This window comes from Equus caballus, chromosome 23 (assembly GCF_041296265.1).
Source record: "Equus caballus isolate H_3958 breed thoroughbred chromosome 23, TB-T2T, whole genome shotgun sequence".
Classification (NCBI taxonomy): Eukaryota; Metazoa; Chordata; class Mammalia; order Perissodactyla; family Equidae; genus Equus; species Equus caballus.
The window spans coordinates 52,089,208-52,109,322 of NC_091706.1; the positions used below are offsets into that span (position 1 = coordinate 52,089,208).

The 20,115-nt window shown below is 39.8% G+C and overlaps 1 protein-coding gene across 5 annotated transcripts in view; it reads right to left on the reverse strand.

Moving 5' to 3' along the window:
- SLC24A2 (solute carrier family 24 member 2) overlaps nucleotides 1-20,115 on the reverse strand; it is a 244,875-nt gene that overhangs the window by 168,685 nt on the left and 56,075 nt on the right. The gene's annotated exons all lie outside the window — the stretch shown is intronic.

The window sequence follows — 20,115 nt, forward strand, 5'->3', positions numbered from 1 at the left end:
GCGGGTGCCCCCCATTTCTCTGGAGTCTCAGCACTTCAGTGTGCTCGGGCTGGCTTCTGACTGCCCGTGTTTACCTCCCTCTACCTGCGAGCTGAGGAATTAACACCCCACACCCCAGCAGCCCTCAGCCAACGACTTCCAGGAGTTGATGCATAAACACCCCAGCTCCCTTGCCCTTTAGGTGGAAGAACTCTGAGGTGTGCTGCCTTCATTTCCTATTGCTGCTGTAAAAAATCACCCAAAACTTAGAGACTTAAAGCAACAGAAATCTGTTACCTAACAGTTCGGAGGCCAGAACTCCAAAATGGGTCTTACTATGCTAAAATTAGGGTGTTGGTAGAGCTGTGTTCCTCTATGTCGACATGAAAGATGGATAAGATAGAATATATAGCCTCTGTGAGGCTCGAGGGGAAAATGCACTTCCTTGCCTTTCCAGCTTCTAGATACTGCCTGCATTCCTTGGCTTTTGGCCCCTTCCTCTATCTTCAAAGCCAGCAGTGGAGCACCTTCAAATCTCTCTCTGACTCTGACCCTGCTGCTTACCTCTTATAATGGACCCTTGAGATTAATTTGGACCCACTTGGATGATCCAGGATAATTTTCCCATCTCAAGCTCCCTAATTTAGTCATATCTGCAAAGTCTCTTTTACCATATAAGGTAACATACTCACAGGTTCAGGAGATTAGGACAAGGACATCTTGCAGGGGGAGGCATTATTTGGGCTACCACGTGTGTGTGTTTTACACCATCTCCCAGGGTTTCCCTCCAAGGAATAAGCTCTAATCTCCCCACCGAGGTTGGCTTTATAATGGGCCCTTATTTGCCAGTGTTCCTTCCCTGTGTCCTCCTCTGCTTTCCTCTCAGTGTTTTCTGCACCTCCCAAGTAAACTACGTGAGCTCCAAGCCTTGTCCTGGAGTCTGCTCCTAGGGAAACCCAAACCAAATCGTTAGGAGAGGAGAAGCCTAGGGCAGGGAGAGGCAGGAGTCAAGAAAGATGGGGTGGGCCATTACGGGAGAATGAGAACAATGGAGAATCTGAGAGGCTCTGAGTTCCAGGAGGAGATGCCGAGTTCTATTTTAGTTGAGGCGACATTAGGACAGCACAGTGGAAATGGTAGTTAAAGGAGGAGAGTGTCTCCTACGAGATGAAGGCTTTGAGGCATGATAGAAAATGTTGTGCTCAGAACTTTTTCAACAGTAACAATTTCTTAATGAGACAAACAAGAGATCTAAAGGGCACTGCCATCATTTGAAGTAAGGACAAGAACTTCCACTCCAGAGGCGGGACTGGAAACCCCAGAGGGGGCTGAAACGTGGGAAACATTAGCTCCCACTTTTCCTCAGAAATCTTTGTCATCCTCTTAGTGAGCACTTTCCATACCACAGGCAGGACTGTTGTAAACACATTCTTTGTTTTACCACATTAAACTCTGTTATAAGCATATAAGGCTATTATTCTTCCCATTTTATAGATGGACTAAAGATCAGAGACATTACGTAACTTGTCCAAGAGCCTATGGATGAGGCTAGAAGCAGGATTTGGAAGTAAGTCGCTTCAGTTTCGGAGCCTGAGATTTTAATCACCGCATTCTCCTACTTTGGTTTTGATTATAAAGAGAGGAGAAACTCAAGAAGCTCCTTCAGGTCTCACGAAAATAAGCTGCCTACAACTTGGTCTATTTGTATCAGGAGCTTGGTCCTTCAAGCTAAAGGCTCATTCCTCTCTGCTCTCTTCAAACCGGTCACATCAAGCTTCATTTTAATCCCACTTAATTGAATTTAATCCCACTATTTAACTTCATCCTATCTAATTTAATCCCATGATTTCACAGTCCAAATCTAGAACCATTGAGTCAAATCACCTAATTCCCTCAGACCAGCAGGAAGACGCAGCATCGCAGAAGCCTGCCTTGGATGGAAGTCAATGAGGACGTTACAAGGTCCACAGAGTCAGAAACTCTTGTTTTTCATTCTGGCTACAAATAATCATACAATTGTAGTTCAATCACTTAATCTCTGTCTGACCAATCTCATTTCTCCATATAGAGGTAGAATTAATAAGACCTGCCCCTTCTTTAAGAGATCTCATAGGGTTAACTGAAAAATTCTATGTGAACTTGTTTTGAGTTCTAATACAATAGCAGCAATCATGTTAATTCAGAGCATAGTAAATCTTTTGTTTTTTCCATGAATGCAGGTTTTACGCAAATCTTTCCCAGCAAAGTATCTTCTGTACAACCGGTTCTCCTCAAATATTTATTGTTTTTGATAATGAAGAGAACATTTCATTGCCAAGTAACACAATTTCTGCTTTCTCCCAATTGCAGCCGGTACATGGTGAGCCGTCCCAGTTACTTTGATCAACCCCCTCTCTACATTCTATCTAACTTCTTTATCAGAAACAAACTCTCTTCTCTATGCTCTTTGGATATTTCTGCAAGCTGAAACAATGGATAGGCATTTGACAAATAACAGAACACTTGACTTTCTGGTCTACTTTTTATCACACTTGGGTAATTTTTATTAGAATCTATTATTTCCAGGGTTCCACTGGAGAACAACCCACAGAGATGGTCTTCCAGTGGCTTACATATTAATAGCTAAAATAACAACTGACATCCATATATTGCTTTAGAGTTGGAAGGTGGCTTCCTATAGTGAGATGTTTCTCAAACTTCAGTCATTTTTATAATGTCAGCATCATATTTTGCCATATTTTCATAACTTATGCTCTACTGTTCACCAAGCATTTCCATTTAAATTGACTTGCCTTTTTTTAAATTAATAAATTTAAAAAATGAACTTCATATCACTACTACAACTAGAAAACCAATATTGCTTGCCATAAATAGAAAGTAAATAAATGCAATGGAAACAAAGCAACAGTGCTTAATTCCTGCTAGATACTGATGTCAGAGAAAGGTCCCTGAGCCCAAGATGTGGTCTTTTTCATGAGGGGTAGGGGCAGTGGAATAAAGAGAATTGCACATATGAGATAGAGTTTAGAGGCAAACAAGCTCCAAACTGAGACTTTGAAGTGAATTATTTAGATTGTGGAAAATGATATAATGGACTATAATCCTAATTTGCACAACAACCTTGTTAAGTGATTTTTTTAAGTAAGCAGCCCCATTTTACAGATGATAAAACCGGGGCTCAGAGAGGTTATGTGACTTGCTGCTTATTTACATGGATGGTAGATGACAGAGCTGGGCCTCAAGGACAGGTTTCTCATTCCAAACCGTGCACTCTTTCTACAGCACCAAAACCCTTTCTGGAGGAAATCCCTGGACAGGCACTCCAGAGGGCCTGGATGACGCACACGGAAGATGCATTCCCTCAAGGATTTCGTAACCTAGTCAAGGAGGGGGGGTACCAAGTGATGTATTTAAATGGCATCAAGAGAAAGTAAATAAGTGTGCTTTGAGATAATTCACTGAGCAAATAATGGTGAAAACATTGAGCAAGTGAGCTCACGGTAAGTTAGGCTGTTAGGGAAGAATTTCTGGACAAAATGAGATTAAAATCGCAGACTACAGGGTGGATAAAATTAGACGAGTTGAAGAAAAGACAGAGGGAAGGCATTTCAAATAATAACAACACTGTGATCACAATTACTAAAAATATCAAAGAAAGCTCTGTCTTGGTTCACTGCAGATAAGGGAAAATGCAGACATGACAAGAAGAGCCACGGCTACATTTTAGTCTTATGTGCTATGAGGTGGAATTAATTACCGTTTCAGACTCTTTAAAAATAAATTACTTCCTTTAAAAATATGTATGGTCCAGCAAACTACTTACAGGGTATTTTTCCTAAGGAAGTAACGATGGATGTGTGCTAATATTTATAAGGACATGCCTCATCCTTACAGGGAAATTGGAAATAACTCTTGCTGTCTGACAACGTGGGGCTTAGTTACATAAACTTAGTCACACTGACACTGGGGACACAGCCGTCTTCAGAAAGAATGTCAACCTTTGCTACTGAAATGTGGTCCTTGGACCAACACCATCACCTTCACCTGACACTTACGAAAATGTAGCTTCTGATTCAGTAGGTCTGAGAGTCTGCATTTCTAACACACTTCCCAGTGATTCACACATGCATTACATGTTGAGAAGCACTGAGGTAACAATCAGTGGCAGGGAAAGACATTTGCAACAGCAATTAAAGAGGCTGATTTCATAGAAATTAGTTTTGTATGAGCCTACAATGGCAAATTTAAAAAAAATAGTATAAATTTATACATATGAGAGAGTGAGGCAAACATCTAGAGAGAAAGAGACAGAGACAGAAAGACAGACAGGGAAAAGTGTCAGAGAGAGAGAAAGAGAGAGAGAGAGTGCAAGACAGGTAAGAAGAGTATAGACCAAAATCCCAGCAGTGGTGGAATTAAAGGAGATTTAAATTTTCTTCTTTGTGTTTACTTATCTGTATTTTCTACTATAAACATGTCTCTTTAAAAAATAAAAGCAATCAAACTATATTTTTAATTCCTTTTCTGTTTTCTGAATTTCACTGAGCTCTTTCTAGAAAAATAAACATGAACCAACAGGCTGAACTAGAAGAAAGCAACCTACAGGGATTTCATCAGTGTAACAAGACGCTGTCAGAAGACAGAAAGACTTTTCCACTAGATGTGAAATAAATCTGTATAACCTTCACATTGTAGTCCCTTGGAGCTCTTGGGATATATTTTTTTAAAAACTCTTTTTTGCTTTTTAAAACAAGGCTATGAAGCTATAGGAACATAGACATTTTCAAGACTGCCAACTGGGAAAGTGCTTTTATGATGAAACAGATCAATTTCCCTTAACAAGTATTTTCAGTGGCTTTATTCTGAGTTCTGGTTGGAAAGATTCAGCACTGTTGGTTGGAAGTTAAAAGAGGACCCAGCTGCTTTGTCAGAATGATTCTCTGCCTGAATTCTCTCTTGGAAAATTTACCTTAAACTTTATTCATTTCTGCCAGTTGTCCCCCATTTTGGTGATCCCTTTATTGTGGCCAAAAAAGGATTCAAATCACAGTTTCAATATTTCCCAGCTGCAGGGATGTTCAGGCAATGGAAGTAGAGGGCCCACACTCCTTTAACGCAAAATTAGGGGAAATGGTATCTCTTTTAGTTAAGAGGATTAAATAAAGTAATGCACATAAGGCATTTATTATGGAGCATTAGGAAGTACTTAAAAATCTGACTGACTGACTGATTCATTCATCATTCAATAACTGCATATGCATGTGCATCAGATGCAGAAACTGCTGAGGGCAGAGGATGTAAATTGCCCCAGACATGTTCCCTTACCTCAGAATGCTTTCAGGCTCAGGGAAGCACCATCACTCTACAGCATAAGTGCTACATCAGCGAGAGGGCCAGCTATCATGGGAAGAAATAAGAGTACCTAACCCAACCATGGGGGTGGTGGTGATGAAGAAGTCTTCCTGGAGGAAGTGATATTTAACTGACAGCTGATGGACCAGTAGGTCTCAGGAAATATCACATTCAAAGGCTCAAATGTGAGAAAGGGCACCCATGTTCAGGTGCTCAGCAAACTAAAATGGTTAATAAGAATTTGGGGTAGAGTGCGGGGGCAGTGGAAAGAAGGGAAGTGACACTGGAGGGGTCAGCAAAGCCACTCATGAAGGGGCCTTGTAAGCCACACAGAGAAAGTTTAACCTCATCCAAAGGGCAATGAGCATTGCCAGGTCACCGTCTGTCTGGGATTTTAGGAAGGATGCTCTGACCAGGGTTTGGAGGAAGGACTGGAGGAAGACAGCAGGACCGGAGATCAGCCAGGAGGCTGCTGCATTAATGCAGGTGAGAGACGAGCCCAGTCTGAACTAGGCCAACGTCAGTGGAAATGGATGATTGTAAATGGAGTGAGATTGGTGATTAACTGGAAGTGGGGGATGATGGAAGAGGCAGAGAGAATGTACTTAATAAATGCTTATTTCCTTCCTGTCCTCTCCATGGAGATCTATCGGCCACTTCAGGCCAACGGAAGATTAACTCAGTGACAGTGGAAAAAATACTTTCTGGACACAAAATACCTGGCTCTCCTTAAAAAGTAATTGTTTCAAGTTTATACTAGCTGTTCTCAAAGTGAGGTCTAGGGATCCTTGAGTCACTGCATTTCCACTTAGTGGGTCTGGGAGGTCAAAATCATTTTCATAATAATATTAAGACACTATTTGCCTTTTTTGCTTTCATTCTCTTAAAGCGTACAGTGGAGATTTCCAGAGGCTAAATGCTTGTGACGATGCAATTGCTCTGATGGCTAATGTTGCATGTGCTTAGATTTTCTTGGGCTTTAAATTTTTCTCCGTTTTAATTTGGAATATAGTAAATATAGAAAGATATAACCCACATTAACAAAAGCTGTTTGGGGTCCTCAATAATTGTTAAGAGTGTAAAGGGGAGCTGAGACCACAAAATTTGAGAGCCACTGCCATAAGCATTTAAAGAACATTTTAAAGTATTTTTTATTAATTTTTTTGTTGAGGTAACATTGTTTATAACATCATATAAATTTCAGGTGTTATAAAAAATGAAAATTTTAAAGGCATTTGCTGCCAAGAGCTCAGCAAATTTATGAATGAGGGTAAACTGTATCAACTAAAAAGCCTAGTCCTTATGTGAGATTTGTTGTCCTTTCAAATCAAAGTTATTGCCTGTACAATATAAGGATAATTCCTGGGACTTAAGAACGGCATCTACCTAAAGAACTAACTAACTAAATAATACACAGTGTACTAAGTAGAAATATGAAATCTCTATCCGTGATTCTGAAGATATTTTGTTCTCTACACTTGTTTTTAAAGTTAGAAAACAGAATCGCTGAGTAATACTCAGCTTAGAACAAGATCTCTGGTGTGTGGGCAGAAAGGCAAAATAGAAGCGGCAAGTGGAAAATAACACACGGAGAAGAAATGATGCCAACTAGACTCAGAGAACCAGGAACGCCAAACTCAAGTTTCCACGCCAAAAGGACTTTAGGATCCCCCATGGGCCATTTTAAAAACTGAGGGGAATGGGCTGGCGAATCAAGCAGAAACCTGGCAGTCACCAGCTGACCATCCGAAGAGTCCTGGAGACAATGAAGGAAGCTTTATGGTGCCCTGAACAATATTGGGAATCTGCCCTTCCAAGAGGTCACTGGATGTCTCAGCACGAAGAGTCTGCGAAGGTCAGGATAAGAGCAACATAGAAAATGGTCCAGGAGACTGAAGGAGGTTAAAGTTCAAGACTTACGACCAGGATTCCATATGGCTTTTAGGAAAATTGCGAGATCTCTAAGTGCTAAGGTGAAATCATCTCCCAGATAAATAAAGCAGAAAAAAAATCAAGGTGGAGAACAGAGTGTATAATATGGTCTCATTTGTGAGAAAAAGGTCCCTGGGAGTCCAGGCATACAGAAATGCTTGTCCAATGATAGACTACTGATGGAAGAATATGTCAGAAGTGAAATTAACAGAGGCCTCACGGAAAGGGATACTGGGGACTGGGGCTCATTATGCCTGTTTTTGTACCGTTTGAATTTTTTAACCATGTAGTTTTTCAAGTAATAAAAAAAGTTACAATGAAAATAAAAAACCTGAAAGTAAAAAAATAGGATTCATTAGTGGATAAATCTAAGAAGACTAAGAAGTGCTCATGACTGAAATATAGGAAACCCCCAAAAAGGTAGATCTCTTCTAGTCTTGGTTTATAAAGCCAAGGGCTGTCCCTAGTTTCTGAAAGAGGTTGACTCAAGACTTCTTTTGCTTTTTAAAAAAATTAAATAGAACTCTATTTAGCAAATAAAGCAGCTTATCAATTTATCATCCTTAAGTACCTTAAGAGGTGCTTCAGGAAGGATTTAGACAAATTTGTGAATTACTTTGGATATATTTACTACTCTGTAAATTTTTGGACTATTGTCAAGAAACAATACCGTTTGAATCTAACCCTGCTCAGAAGTGAATGGGTTTCAAATGTTTTTAACGAAATAAATTCTAAAAACTTTTTTCTGATTGTAAAAACAATTCATGTTCCATTGTAGAAAATAAAGAAAATATTAAGGGACCAGCCCAGTGGTGCAGAGGTTAAGTTCCCACATTCCGCTTCTTGGTGACCTGGGGTTTGCCAGTTCGGATCCCGGGTGCAGACATGGCACTGCTTGACACCCCATGCTGCGGTAGGCGTCCCACATATAAAGTAGAGGAAGATGGGCACGGATGTTAGCTCAGGGCCAGGCTTCCTCAGCAAAAGGAAGAGGACTGGCAGTAGTTAGCTCAGGGCTAATCTTCCTCAAAAAAAGAGAAAATATTAAAAAGTTATTTAAAAATTAAAATAAAGCTAATATACAGATTTGATCATTTTATCCCACTTAACCTTGTAGTCTAAAGTTTTTGCTATTTAATGAAAAATATATAAAAACTTTATTTTTAATGATTATCATAATTGATTTACTGATTGCTTTATTGTTGTTCAGGTTGTTACCAATTTTTCACATTAATAACCATGATTGCAAATGACATTCATGGACATTCCTTGTTGACTGTATATCTGAGCATTTGTTTAGATAAACTCCTTGAAACGGAAATTCTGAGAAAATTGTAGCAACATTTTAAAGTCCTTTAATGGATTCTGCCAACCTACTTTCAAGAAAGATTGTTCAAATTTTCATAAAGTAATTCTGAATGTAATTTTTAAAGGTATTAATAACACAAGAAAACATTGACTATAGTCATGTTGAATAAGTCTGCTTAAAACCTGTGTTATATACCTGAGATTGTTATCTTCTACAATCTTCTTCCACTTAGCACAGTAGCACTGACCCTAAGTTTGTTTTTTTGAGGAAGATTAGCCCTGAGCTAACACCTGCTGCCAATCCTCCTCTTTTTTCTGAGGAAGCCTGGCCCTGAGCTAACACCCATGCCCATCTTCCTCTACTTTGTATGTGGGACACCTACCACAGCATGGCTTGCCAAGCAGTGCCATGTCCACACCCAGGATCCAAACCAGCAAACCCCGGGCTGTCGAAGCGGGACATGCGCACTTAACCGCTGCGCCACCAGGCCGGCCCCTGACCCTAAGTTCTTATTCTGTCTCCACTCCCAGACTCTCCTGTGTGCCTGCGCTCCAGCTTCTTTGCCTGATTTCCCTCATTGTGTGTCCATTTCCAAAACTGGGCTTGTGCTTTAGATGATCATTTTCTCAGGTACCCTCTACAACGAAGGTTTGAAATATCTTCTCCAGGGGCTGGCTCCATGGCCGAGTGGTTAAGTTCGCACGCTCCGCTGCGGCGGCCCAGGGTTCGGATCCTGGGCGCGGACATGGCACCGTTCATCAGGCCACGTTGAGGCGGTGTCCCACAGCCCACAACTAGAAGGACCTGCAACTAAGATATACAACCATGTACCGGGGGTGTTGGGAAATAAAGCAGAAAAAAAAAAAAAAAAGATTGGCCACAGTTGTTAGCTCAGGTGCCAATCTTTAAAAAACAAAAAAGAAATATCTTCTCCAAATTCTTCCTGTATATTTTATAAAATAAACTCTGTTGTTTAATGATTTACTTAAAATTACCTGTCATTTTCCTGCATTGGGTAATATGAGAGGATGAGTTGAGAATTAATTGAATATACCACCTGTTGGAATCCAAGGCTCTTCATGGCCCGGAAATCAAAGACACATTTTAATGGAAGAGGACTCAGAAGGTATCAGAGAAAGAGGACAGGAAAAACTCTGAGGAATTTAGAGTAACACCATCAAACATACCAAACTTGAGTTTAAGTTCCACTTTCAACTTGTTAGCTATGGGATGGTGATAAATTTGAAAAAAGGTCACAATTCTTTGCAGCTCCTCCCATCAAGAATCAGTTCCTCTACTCTTTGAATCTGGACTGGTGCTACGAATTGCTTTGGCCAATACAGTGAGGCAGAAGTGATGCGGGATTTCCAAACCTGGGCTTTGGCTCTTGTTCTTGTGACACCGGCCACCACCACCATGTTAAGCAGCCCAAAGTAGTCTGCTAGAGATGCCAGGTCTGTAAAGCAGATGATGAACCATATGGCCGGGGCTATCCTAGACCAGCCACTCCCAGCTAACTCAGCAGCTGACCCGGGAGTGAATGAATGAACCCAACCCAAACCAGAAGAACTTCCATGCTGAGTCCAGCCCAAATTCCTAGCCTCCAGAACTGTAAGCTAAATAAATGATTTCTGTTTTAAGCTACGAAGTTTTGGGGTGGTTTTTTATGGGTCAAAAACTAACTGATACAGTTACCTTGGGCATGTCAATTAAGCTTTCTTGATCCTAATCTCCTTATCTCTCACAAAAGGGGACAGAACTCCTCAACTCAAAGGTTCCTTCTATTATTAATATTTAATTATTCTAGAACAGTATTGCTCAATAGAATAATGATGAAAATGCTCCACATCTGAGCTGTCCAATATGGTGGCCATAGACACATGTAGCTACTGAGTTCTTGAAATGTGGCAAGTACATCCGAAGAACTGAATTTTTAATTTTATTTCACTTTCATTAAATTATATTCAAATAGCCACATGAGACTAATAATTACCATATTGGACAGCTCCGTTCTAGAACATCAGTGAACTGATCTTCTTGATCTTTGGAGAGCCAACTCTAACATACTCCATTACTGGACAAGGTGGCTGTGGAGAACTTACTTTTTAGGTAAACAAGTAGGTGAAACCCTTTTCTCCAAGAAAAACCCAGAGTCAGCTTCCTAGGACACCTGCTAGCAAAGCCAGCTAGTTCTAGGAGAGTTGTGAAATAGGAGCTTAGTAGGGCTGGAAGCAGGGGTGGAGAACAGAGAAGCAGAGGTTTTGACTGTTACCCCGTGTGACCTGGCTGTGAGCTGTCTTTCCAATTCTTTTCCTGGTAAGCATCCCACGTCACTGTGCTCCAGCCACACAAGTCTCCTAGGTCTTCCTCTAATGTGCCAAGCCAGTTCCCATCTCAGGGCCTGTTGTGTATTAACTTCCTTCTGAGCCTGGGATGTTCTTTCCCTAGATAAGAGTTTCTTTTTTTTTTTCTTTTAAAGATTGGCACCTGCGCTAACATCTGCTGCCAATCTTTTTTTTTTTCTTCTCCCCAAAGCCCCCCAGTACATAGTTGTATATTCTAGTTGTGAGTGCTGCTGGTTGTGCTATCTGGGATGCCGCCTCAGCATGGCCTGATGAGTGGTGCCATGTCTGCGCCCAGGATCCCAACCAGCAAAACCCTGGGCTGCCAAAGTGGAGTGCGTGAACTTAACCACTCGGCCACAGGGCTGGCCCAGATCAGAGATTCTTAACCTCAGCACTATTAACATTTTGAGCTGGATAATTCTGTTACAGGGGCCTGTCCTGTGCTATGCAGAATGTAAAGCAGCCTCGCTGGCCTCTACCATCTGGATGCCAGGAGCACGGCCCTCATTTCCCCCAGAATAGGTTGTGACCACCAAAAACGTCTCCAGATGCCATTTGTCCCTTGAGAGACGAAATCACACCTGGTTAAGAATCATTGGCCTAGATATCTGCATAATTCCCTCCCTCACTTAATTTAGGTCGGTACTCAAATGTCACCTCTAGGGAACCTTATTTAAACCCAGGCTAAAACAGAAACGCTGTCTCCCTCTGTCCCCTTTCCCTGTTTCCTCACAGTCTTTATCACTAACTAACGTTATCTCAGATCACTCTTTGTTGATCATCTGATCATCTGTCTTCACCTGTCTGTTCATTGCCGCAACTCTAGCACCTAGGACCTAAACAACTGGTAAATGCTTTACAAATACTTGTTGAATGAAGGAAAGAAGGAAGAGTTACCCTTTGGAAAGCTGGAAGACAGACAGGGAGTTCTCGTCCTGGAGGAATGGAGACATGCCACCAACAGAACTATTCTATTTAGCTAGTCAAATCTTTATTGGTTGTTATATGCAACAATGACAAGCTTTTAGAGATTTCTCTAATAATGGGCACACTTTTATTTACCTTTTCTAAAAAGATGCTTTGAATGCAGAAATAAAACATTTTAAATGTATTTGTCAGCCACACTTATGAATAGCATGCACTTTTGAAGACCTAAAATTATAGTCATTTCATATCGTCAAGAAACTATGTTCTCACCCATTATAAACATTGATATCTGCTTGCCATTGAGCAAAAAGCATTTTGATAATTAGAAAAGTGTTTGATTAAAGGCCTGCATTTGTCCTTCACACTTGTAAGCTGAAAATGTGTTTCTAAGAGGTTTTTATTATCGTTACTGTATAGGCCTATCAATTCAGTGGATAGCACCCTGACTCTAGCCCTAGCAAATTTATTCATGTATTGAAGTCCTTACTTAATTGTAAGATTGAATTTTTTTTTCCCTGAAATTTTGTTATATTCTTTCTGAATTCCTTAAGACATATTAGACGGATCTCTAAGATGCCGATTTTCTTTTGGAAAAAAATTGCATGTATTCAAGAGAAATTACAAGTGCCAAGAAAATTGCACATATTGGAGAAGGAGGTGAAGATATCTCCTGACTGCTGGTAGATCCTTGTGAATGGGAAGAATACTCTCAGGAAACCTGAATCTAGCCAGCTATTACACGAAGTTCCATAGCACCTCAGCTCCCGAGAATCTCCAGGGAATAACTTCTGAATACATTAAATAGAACTTTTAAAAATTAAGTAATTCTACTTGCACATTTTCTAAGTTTTCACTGATGAAAATCTTTCTAAACACACAATACTTTCCTGTCTTTTATAATAAAATATCTATAACGTGTGTGCGTGTGTGTGTATGCATTTTAATGACCTGCGGTAATGCTTAGGAACAGGAGTCCTTTGAAGCAGTTGCATAAGCACAAGCAAGAGTGGCTGAAGGTCTCGGGATTTCAGGATTCAGACCCCAAGAGTAGGTCTAGAACTTACTTCCTCTCACAGGTGGAGTGCAGCATGACGGCAATGTCATGAGCCTGCCTTTTACAAAGCTGATTGCTGACTCAAAGACTGAAAGTGGCCTTTCCCTCCTTGGGTTATGTTGCCAAAAAAAAAAAAAAAAAAAAGTCATCTTCTTCTTAGTCTTTTTCTAGAGTCTTATCAACTTCCCAGTAACTTTCCAAACCTTGTTTGTGATTTCTATAGTCAGCACTCTTGGCTACTTTTCTCACTCATCAAACTTCCCTTTCACTCATGGTATGGAGGAGGAGGATTCCTCTCACTACTGGCCCAAGAATTTATGTGAGAAGAGGTGGAGAAATCTACTCCTACAGTGCCTCATCCTCTCCTAACTCCACCATCACCATGATCATCATCATCATCATCACCGTCATCATCATCAGAAAATGACCATTTCCAGAGACTTATTACCAGACCACATTTTTCTTGAAGCATTCCCCAAAGTTTGACTTTGAAAAGAATTCTGGACACCTACAAAATGCATTTTAGTGGATAATAAGTTTGAACGTTTTATATAGTATTAGTAGGACATATCAAATTCTTCTCATATTTTCTTTCATAATAACATTTTACTTCCTGAATAATATCCCAATTGATACGTGGGCAATCAGAAAGATGACTGAAGATAATAACCCTGCCTCTTCAAGGTTAGAGCTGTAATTGTCTAGCTGGAGAGCAGCTGAAGTATCCTCAAGTAAGACTCAGATTTGAAATAATCTTTCCCTGAAGGTACTAAAAAATGATGGGACCTCTTGGGAAGTATTCGTCATCCATCTGCACATTGCTTTGCCCTCTGGAATCAACACTGTGACTCCTCCGAAAGCTCTGTGTTAAGGACTTTTTTCTAAAAGTTGAAAGTTTTATTTTCGAAGAGTCTCCAAGACTAGCCACTGCAGGTAGCCAACCTGTCTTCATCATGTCTGAAATGAGGCACAGTCCATGGGGAAGCTGGCAGATGTGACCAAGGCACCCTACTATATGTTACTCAGAGGGTGGGAGTCTATTTACAAATTAATTCTCTGAAAAGAACAAACAGTTGACAATTCTGATGTCACTGGATTAAAACCAGTCAAAGTACCTAGCAGAAAATAGCCAAGGCTTTAGTCAACTAATAAGAATCTGTCCTTTTACTAATTTACTCTTTAAAATTTGTCTTTTCAACTTGTTTTGAATTGCAGGTGATTGGGGGGAGAGGGAGGGAAAGACATTCTCTCTTTTAACTGAGAATTACTCAATTAAAAGAGGCACCTTCATCCAGCCAAGCACAGCAGCTCGTACAACACATCAGCAGAATGCACAACAAACACAAAATCAGAATGCTTATGAAGAGCATCCCTTTTAACCAAGTTATAAAAGAGAAAAAAATGAGTAACAAACTTATCAGGCTAGGTTTCCCAGGCTTGCTCATTTTAAGTGACCCTTGGTTGGGTTCCATTTGCTTCTTCTACTTCTCCCCTTTGCTTTACCCAGTCCATATTGCAGGATACTGTCCACAACACGCTCACGCCCAATCCAACGGGACATGTTGATGTTGTTCTACAGCCAAAGATTCTACCAGATGACAATGATGACGTCTCATTCATTATTTCATTCAACATACATATTGTGGGCCTACCACATGCCAGGCAATGTGTGACTCCCGGTGATGGTACAAGGCCCTGGCCTCATGGTCACTAGCCACTATTGAACTACATGTCTGAAGGCCTTTAGCAAATTTTCTATGTGGTGACAGACCTGTGTGATCCCTGGGGTGATATTACTTATCCTTATATTAAATATGACCCTCCCCACCATGGCAGTGTTATTCTAGAGCTGATGTCTAAGAGCTACCTTTAGCCCAAACATGTCTTGAGGGACTGCTGAGATCTGTAATAATTTTTTGATAAACCCCTTTGCTGGCCTCCCCTATTTGATCCTTTCTTGCTCACAGGCTCTCGGTGTTTACATCTTATAGCCACCATCACCTCTCTCATCCCCACCGCCTCTTTTCTTTTCCTGCCCCCCTGTGGTTTGGCACACATTCTCTGCTTCCATTACGTTCTTTCTTTTGCCTCAGTCATGTCTTCCTTCTTCAGTGTTCATGCTTTCAGTTTGGACAGTCAATGGTACTACCATCACCTCTGGGTTTTCAGGTCTCCCTAGTTTCTATTGTTACTTTTGTCTACTCAAAGTCTGGACAAAGAATCTTTTAAAAAACACAATTATCTGTCCCCAGTATTGCCCTCTCTCCCATTGAACCTGGTCGAGTGCAATTCTGGATGCTTGAAGTTGTTTGTGATCTGACATCTGAGTTCTGGATAATGGATGAACTGGGGCAACTAGTTCACTTTGCCAAGGACTGTGAGAGTTCTTCCCAGGACACCAGGTATGCTCACATCTTTTGACAAAATGCAGAGGCAGAATTAGAAGGTAAGAGCTCATGAAGAACACCCTGGAAAACAGGCCAAAGGGCTCCAAGCTTTGCAGTATATTTCTCTGAAACCTTGAATGTACCATGCTGTCTCACTGGTTCCCAAAATTTCAGAAAAGAAAACGGGAATGTTAGATTGGAAAGAGACCAACACTGAGGTTCCCTGGGAGAAAGCTGCCTCATAAATAGCCCAGCACACTCTTTATTTGGAAATGCTGGGATGAAACTGTTAGGTTAACTTACTTCTTTGATTAACCAAGAATTGCCTATGCAGTATATATGGACTTCTAATTTTAGAAGAATGAGGATGAAATCCATTTATCAATAAAAAGATGCTGCCAAAATATTTGCCTCAGAGGTCATTAAGAACATCATCACAACCACAACAAAAAGTCTATTCATTTGATTTTCTTTTTGGATTCTAGAAAAATGGAAGTCCTTACAAAGTCATCTAAATCCAAAAGTTAAACTGAGGAACGATAAATTTACATAATATCCAATTCACCTGATCTGGGCCCAATATATTCCTGGAGATTCTGAATTTTTTACCTGGCTTTTCAATTATTTTCTTAGTTGTTCTCTACAGCTTCTCTGCTTCATCTATGACTAAAATCATCTGAAGACTCTTGTAGTGATTATACTGGATTAGGCTTTCCCATAAAAGGGTAAAAGAATTAGTTTTTGATGACTCAACAACATGAAATTCTACTCAAAACTTTAGCTGCAAAAATACAATGCATGCATGTATTAAGATTTAATTATATTGGGATATACGATGACAACTAGATGACTTAGTACTGGGACAGCATCATTGTGTTACTTAGATTGGCACCTGTGGCCCTTACTGCCAGCCAGGCTTCCGGTCACTGTGTCAGAGACACAGAAAACCTAGAACTGGAGATGAATCTCATGCGTGTTCAAATACGTGGATCACAGTTTTCACTATGGGAATGCCTTTCTATTAGCTTATTAAAAGATGACCCATTTTCACTCTTCTTCAACTTCTGGAACTTTCAACTGTGGTGTCAACTTATTTCCCTCATGACTTTCTCTGAATTTATCCTGGTGTCTTGCCTTTTGAAATTTTAGAGCTGGTCTGAGAAAAGTGGGACACATTTCCCTTGACACATTTCAAGCTATATGAGAAAGAGGAACCCATCTGCAACAAGCTGTCAAACAGAATATTGGCAGCAAGCAATCAAGTCCTCTGCAGGGTGAGTCTCACCAGCTCCCTTCCACCTCCACTTCGTAGAACATCCAAAATGCCAAGGCTCCTGATGAATCTTCCTTCTGGGCATGTACTGTTAAGACTTTATTGTTTGAAGGAGTTTTCTGAGGCATAGTTTGCTACCCTGGCACTCACAGTCACAAGACATTCTTTTCCTTGGTTACCGGCATTGAGCTTTGGGTCAGGAGAGTCTTACTATTCCTCAAGGAACCTATCTATATCAACACTCTTATCACCAAATTAGTGGGAGAGGAAGTGTGGCTAACATCTTAAAACCTTGTAGACAATTCATTACTTAGTACTAATTTCTTTAGCGCTATTATTTTGACCTAGACCTGGTTTCACATCTGACTAGACTATTCTACATCATTTTTTGCTTTATCTGAATTTTTTTTATAGTGCTCTCAGATGATGCTCAGTGCTCTCAAGATGCCTTTAGTATCTTGGTTCCTAGATCTTCGTTGTGCAGGGTAAGAGCTGAGGATGAGAAATGAGAGAACTGGACTGCTTGAGGATTTACATCTAAAACTCCTACTAGTCGCAGAAGAGAAAGAGTCCAGAAGGTGAGAAGCAGAGCAGAGAAAGACAGGAACCAGCCTGGGTTGAGTTTAGGGATTTATGGAAAGTTTCACTTCCAGTTAAGGTCAAATCTTGAGTACTTACAAGAATACCAGCAAGTTCACTGATTAAGTAAAATGCATTTCAAACCTAAGCAAACTTTAAACCTCAATGACTCAGAATGTTTTGCTTCATGTTGTTATCCACTTTTCTTGATTATTCTCTCTCTGAGTTTCCATTAGTGCATATAATAGAGTTGATCACACATAGAAACCATGTTTAGCAACACATACATAAAATATATTCAATGCTATGTGACTTCAAGCAAGCTACATCATCTCTCAGGGTGTTACTCTTTATTTGAGACAACTCTAAATTCTATTGAACACTATAATATGGTTCACACAATCAAATTCCTACAGGGGCCAAGGAGGTAACATAAATGGATGAAGCAGGCTGTAGATAAACCTGTAGATGCTATGTTGCTAGTATTGTGACCAACCAATACCAGCAATGGCTGCCTTGCTATATCATATCTTAGAAATCTCTGAGTGTGCCAAACAAAACTGAACGAAGCTGGTTTTGGGCTTTGGGACATCAAATTTGACTCTTTCTGACAATCTATAATAATTCATCGGATACTGCAAAAGGACCTGCAGAAGATGGTACACAAACTGTTCAACAATGGAGTGGGAAGAGCCCCTTGGAAGACTGAAGTACTCACTTGAGACAGCCTTATTGGAAAGCGCAAGGGTGGAACTTCACAGTGAACTCGTAGATTATGAGCCCTGAATTTGTTCTTAACTGGTCCCTGGGTGTTAAACTACAGAACTGCAGGCAGAAAGCTGCAGCTGTCCATGGTGCTTAAGAATTCTCCCTAAATCTGGAGCCTCTTCTCAGAGTCTGTGGTATGTGGATACTTTACACTGAACATATTGCGTGTTAAAAAAAAACAAAACAAAACCAAATCACCTCAGTGTGGCCCAGCAGGATCCAACATATTTTTGACTCAACTCAATATCAAACACTTAAATAGAAACTCATGTCCTTGATTTCCTTTCTGTAGTTCTGAAACAATTTGCCTATGTAGGGTGGTTGGTGTGTGTGCGTGTGTGTGTGTGTGTGTGTGTGTGTGTGTGTGTGTGTGTGTGTTATACCTTTGAAAACTTCTACCAGAACGACATATTTCCCTGATGCTAATATTATCCTGACTTGATTCTCGACATTTCCAAAGTACAATGCTTGATACAAGTGACCATTTAAGTCCCAGTAATTCTCTGGAGCGTGTACTTCTGTGATACAGGAAAGTTGATTTCTGATCCTTATTCCTACAAGTTTCACTCCTTGGTAACTACTCCCTTTTATAAATTTAAGAAAAATCACTGTTGACACAAAATGATGGGAATTTAAAATTCTTCACGATATAGACAAACGAAATGGTTGAAAAACAGCATCTAATTCAGAAAAGTTTCCAGTCTGAAAATCCCACTTTCAAAATACAACTCGCCTAGTTTATTTTGAAATCAAAATGTTAATTCTGTATGCTCATAAAGACCCAGAGAGAAATGATCTTGGCTGGATTTCAGTTACAGTTACCCTTTTCCATTGTAAATACTCTGAAATGTTGACTCTTTGTTGATACTGGGTAGAGGAGTTTTCTGTAAATCTGGAATTGTTTTTTCACTTTGGAGCTAGTCATTTGCCTTGACTGGAATGACAACAATTAAAGACGAAAAACCTGAATAAAGAGGGACAAAAATAGGTGTTCTAATAAAATAACCAGACAGAAAAGTTTTCTCTCTTCTTTCACAATGAAGGTTTAAAAAGCTTTATTCAAAAGATGATGATAAATCTGATGGAATCAGAGAAGTTAATAAAGAAATTAAATAATAAATGAGAAGAAATCTGAAAAACCATTAAAATAGGAGGCTCTTTAAAATGTCATTTAGTCACCATAACTTCAGACACTTATGTGTCTTCCTCATTCTTATGACTTCCTAATGAAAAAATTCCACAGTCCTTCTAGATAAATCATTCGAACACATAAGAGCCTTCATTTGGGGGATATTTTCATCCTATCTAACTTTAATCTTTGCCATATAAAGCTTATTTCCTTTTTTAAAAAAGCCTCTCTGTATATTCATAGAGAAAACATTGGTCATCCTTCTTCATATAACTGAAAACAGTCACTGAATTAGTGCGGTTTGTTGCTCTTTTCCAGATAAAGAGACTTCATTTCTTCAACTTCACTTTTCACACTTTTTCCTCTCCATTGTTTATTTTCCAAGATACTTTCCCAAATTCTTCATATTTCATTAGTTATACAAGCTCTGCTAACAGGAGAAAACGTTCCAGAAACCACCTGTCAACTGCTATTACATTTTTTATACATGCTATTTTCATGACCTTGCTCAAATTTAAATGGAAACTATAGAGAACAGTATTTAAGTAGTTTCATGAATAGTAATGTGGGTGCAAATAGATTTATTTAGGTGAAAAAATCTGGATTAAGGAATCCTAGAGCAGATGAGATCAGATACTATCTTCAATTACATTCCCTAGGAGAGTTTATGAGATTAGGAATTCTATTGAAGCAATAAAAAACATGACTCCTCATAGGAGTTATTGGGCTGAGCTGAGAATGCTGAGTTGGACATATATTTTGGTATCACTTTAAAATAAAAAATTTTATGACTTGTTATAGAGAAACATTAATAAAAGTTCCGCCTCCTTTGGCACTGCTACATCTTCAACAAGAAAGCTGCAAATAGTTTATTAATAGTCAGTTTGTAGTTCTTATGGAATAGCTAGAAAAATGCATGACAAATCAAGACAGTCTTTAAAGGAATCATGGGGTGTTTCACCGCAAAGAATCAGTTAGTAATATTACCAGATGCCCATTAGGTACAAGGATCTGAATCAGGCTCTCTGGAAAGTTACAAGCGAATGGGATATTCAGTCTCTACCTTCCAGGTACTAACTCT